General features: G+C 41.9%; 1 pseudogene; it reads left to right on the top strand.

The window, feature by feature from the left end:
* The first annotated feature begins 2,844 nt into the window (after positions 1–2,844).
* LOC137963121 (E3 ubiquitin-protein ligase AIP2-like) lies at positions 2,845–3,869 on the top strand (annotated as a pseudogene).
* Positions 3,870–4,554: the final 685 nt, after the last annotated feature.

Here is a 4,554-nt window from a genome sequence, read left to right on the forward strand (position 1 = left end):
TCTTTTACTTATTCAGTTACCAAATTTGCAGCATTGTTTTTCTTTTCATCTTCTTCGGTGCTCTGCAGTTTTTCTTTATGTCACTTGCTAAAATTCCAGCACTCCACATTCCTTATGAATTTGGACTTTCTTCTTCCATTCCTTGATTTCCCTCTACTATTGCCCTTCTTGGAATTCCTCTCGAAGTTCATACCCCTAGTATCGACACTTAAGGCAGAATTAGATGTCAATGATTCTTCGGAGTCCTTTCTACGAACTTCTATTATGAACTCAATAGTAGGCTGAGTCATGCAGAGTCCCCGTGGCTGAGTCAAATACTTTGGCTGAGTCAGTTACTTAGTCATTAAGTTACTTAGTTTTTAAGTTATTTAGTTAGTAGATTAAGTCAATTACTTAGTCATTAAGTTTATTTACATTAAATGTCGTGGAGGGGCAAATCTATAATTTTCTCTTGAACCTTGTTGATGTGATCCTTATTTAGGGGTGCAAGAAATGGAAAAGAGACATGTATGCGTTTAGGTTAAAAAAAGGGTTTTGATTTCTCCTAAACGAGCTCAGGGGTGTGTGTTCTCTTTAACGAATCTAGGGTTTTCAAGCTTCCCTTTGGCTTGATTTTATTTTCTTCTCTTCTTCTTCCCTATGAATCGCTTTGTTAGATTCAGGATCTTAACAACGTGGTATCAGAGTGGGAACACAATGAGAGATGCTTTGTCCCGAGAAAAAATGGCTTGCCATACTTGATCTATCGGGAGAAATACACACATGGGTTTCAGCATTGCGTAATGGAATGTGTGAGTCTTCCACTATAATGTCCGAGACATTTCTATAAATTGAGAAACATCACATTAAGGCCTTAGAGGGGAAGGTCGCCGCTCTAGAATATGAACAGTTGTTGCCCATCATTCGACCTCAAATCGCGTCAGAACAACTAGATTTGAGTTCGACCTCAAATCTCCCTTGTTCACGAAAACCTAACCTTCTTCCAGAAATTGAGACTAGAAATTTCCGAGCAGAGGAACCCCATGTTAAATTTCGGCCATGTCTTGCTGCTGCTAACCGTCAAAAATAGGCCAGGCTCTCCTTCGTCATGAGGCATAAATATCTTCTACCCAGCATTTTTTATTGTCATCATTAGAGGTTTATGCGAACAAGAAGGTAAAAAAATCCAGATATTTTCATTTCGAAGTGGAAATTGTTACCGTGGCAGAACGAGAGTCCGAAGCAAGCTCGAGAGCAAGAGCACAGGTGAAGACCCTCGGGACTCGAGACTTTCCTTAGGGTTGATTGATTTTGTTACCCGTGGAGACCGTCATGTCCTTGACGCCGGCACACCCGATTTGTTCAGAAAATACAAGCTCAACAAGCTCATCAACCAGGGACCCTTCGCCAAGGTTTACTACGCCAAGTCCGTCGTTGATGGCACAATGTTTGTCGTCAAGGTCATCGGCAAGAAGAGCCTGGATGAGATCACCATGGTTCCAAGAATCCTCTGTGAGGTCTCTGTCATTCAAGACTGGGACTTTGACTTTGCTTTCCAAAATAATTAGAGATTGAACTTCGAAAGCCCTATTAGCTTCAGGGGTACCTCATATCGCGACTTATATGAAGCAATAGCGAAGCTCCTTCCCAAACTTCTCAGACACCCGCCAGTTTCTCTTATTCCAGCTGACTGTAGAGTGGATAAAAAATTGGAGAAATGATGTCGATAGTAGGATGAACAGCCAAGAATAAAGAATTCCATAAAATTACAAATTGCATTTGGGTTTCTGGCGGTGAATGTTTTCTCAAAGGTAAAATCTGATTCAGTTATTGGCTATGTGTGGGTCTTTGGATTAGGACTCCTGGGAAGCTTTCTATTTCAATTTTTTTTTTGACAATACATGCTTCTCGAGAGACTGGGTTTTAGTGATGGAGAATATCCCTGGTTTTTCTGTATACCGAGGTCTATATGAGTTTACAAAGTATGCCTTTACTGGAAATTTTGTTGGAATTTCTGGAATGTGTTGGAGGGATCTGAATGGCGTTGATAATGGGATCAAAGAAGTTTTAACTATTATGTTTGATGAAATGCCTAAAAGAAATGTGAGTTCTTGGATTAGGAGGATTGCATGGTATGCTTAGAACAAGCAAAGAGGCTTATGGCTAGTTGAAGGTGTTAAGCTAGATGGGGTTGTAGTTGTTTCAGTCCTCTCAGCTTGTGCCCAATTGAAGGTGTACATACATGTTAATTGTTTCAATGAGGCTATTGTTGTCAGCATTTTTGTGAGATTTAGCCTTGCTGCCATGTATGGCATTGCAGTGGCAGCTTTTGGAATGTTGTACACCATTGCTACTGGTGTGGCCATTGATGCATATCGTCCCATTAGTTACAATGCTGGAGGTATTGCTGAGATGGCTGACATGAGTCACAGGATATGCGAAATAACTGATGCCCTTGAGGCTGCTGGAACCACTACTGCAACTATTGGAAGGGGGTTTGCCATTGGTTCAGCCGCCCTGGTGTCTTTGGCTCTCTTTGGTGCCTTTGAAAGCCAAATAACTGATGCCCTTGAGGCCGCTGGAACCACTACTGCTGCTATTGGAAGGGGGTTTTCCATTGGTTCAGCCACCCTGGTGTCTTTGGCTCTCTTTGGTGCCTTTGTGAGCCGTGCTGAAATTTCCACAGTGGATGTTTTGACACCTAAAGTTTTCATTGGGTTGATTGTGGGTGCAATGCTTCCATACTGGTTCTCTGCCATGACCATGAAGAGTGTGGGAAATTCATTTCTTATTATCTGGAATTTTGCTTCCCTTTCTAAGACACTAGAGAAGCTACAGGAAAGAAGGAAAAGCGAGCTAAAACTAATGGTGTCCGAAGATTCTATGAAGCAGAAATTGCAAGAGCTGCAGAAACAGCTAGGGAAGAAACATACCTTTGAAGAAGCCATGTCTTTGATCCAATCCATTCTTCTTGAAACCTATTCTTATGCTTCTTCGTCACTTTGTAAATGCATTTATTCTGTAATTTTTTGGGCTGCAACGATCTTGCAGACTAGATATATAGCACCAGGATTCTGGCATGCAGGTTTGAGGCTTTTTGAAGATGCATAACACATTGTTGTTGAGTCTTCACTGAAGGAGCGCCTGGGAGCATGCACTGCTAGGGCTCTTGAACATTTAGATGAGGTAGAGAATGGACCCTGGTCCTCAGACTCCACCAAATACTCCGTACAAAGATTCTAGATTTCTATTTGAAGGACATTTAACAGTTGGACCTGAGCCCCAGCCACCTGCATGGCTTGTGGCATAGAATTTACTTACAACTCTTGGTAACACACAAGAGCAGGTTAGTGCTTCTGAGTCTTCTCAATCCCATGGGGAGAGTAATAGAACAAACAATTTTGGTCTTGATGCTGCTTCTGCAATGCTGGAAAAGTTGGTAAATACTAAGCTAGAAATCAGTGGTTTGCCGGACCTTGATCCTGTCATTGAAGCTTCACTACAGGAAATTGGTGTTGGACCAAAGAAGCCACCTCTAGCCTCAAAAGAGATGGTTGCAAGGCTTCCAATCATCACAATCACACATGAAATCTGGGCGAAGCTAGGGAGAGACAGAATGTGCAGTTTGCAGGGAGAACTTGGTTATAGATGACAAGATGCAGGAGTTGCCTTGCAAGCATTTATTTCACCCAAATTGCCTCAAGCCATGGCTGGATGAGCATAATTCGTGCCCAATCTGTAGGCATGAGCAAAAAATAGATGACCATGCATATGAGAGCTGGAAAGAACGTGAAAAGGAGGCTGAAGCAGAAAGGAAAGGAGCAACAAATGCACTCCAAGGTGGAGAATATATGTTGAATACTATTGGTGCTTCTACCATAGTAGAGTAGTTGGATAAAAAAAATTGTTAATTTTCAGAGGAAACTTTTTGCCAACTGGGGGAACTAGTGGAGGGTTTCAGATACAGCAATCTCTCCATCCAGAGTGTTACATTGCAGCGCTTACACCGCTTGTGTCATCCAGTGGGATGACATGGATGCCACAGATGCTACTTGGGGAGATATGGCAACGTTTTGGCACGCATCCCTACCTTCAAGCTTGAGGACAAGCTCTTTTTCCAGGAGGGGTGTAATGTTAGCAGGCCGAGTCATTTAAAGATGCCATGGCTGAGTCAGTTACTTAGTCATTAAGTTACTTAGTTAGTAAGTTAAGTCAATTACTTAGTCATTAAGTTTATTTACTTTAAATGCCGTGGAGGGGCAATCTGTAATTTTCTCTTGAACATTGTTGACATGGTCACTATTTAGGGTGTAAAGAATGGAAAAGAGACAAGTCTGAATTTAGGTTAAGCAAAGGGTTTTGAGTTCTCCTAAACGAGCTCAGGGGTGTGCGTTCTCCTTAAAGAACCGAGGGTTTTCAAGCTTCCCTTTGGCTTGATTTTCTTTTCTTTTCTTCTTCTTCCCTACAAATCGTTGTGTTAGATCCGGGATCATAACAGCTTCCCCCACAAGAATGGTATCCTGAACATCATTAAAGATCAATTTCCCATTGCCTACATAGTTGCTAACATCAACC

This window comes from Aristolochia californica, unplaced genomic scaffold (assembly GCF_029961685.1).
Source record: "Aristolochia californica isolate CCGP_79_NKW_82.1479 unplaced genomic scaffold, dmAriCali1.0.hap1 SCAF_4, whole genome shotgun sequence".
NCBI classification, from domain to species: Eukaryota; Viridiplantae; Streptophyta; class Magnoliopsida; order Piperales; family Aristolochiaceae; genus Aristolochia; species Aristolochia californica.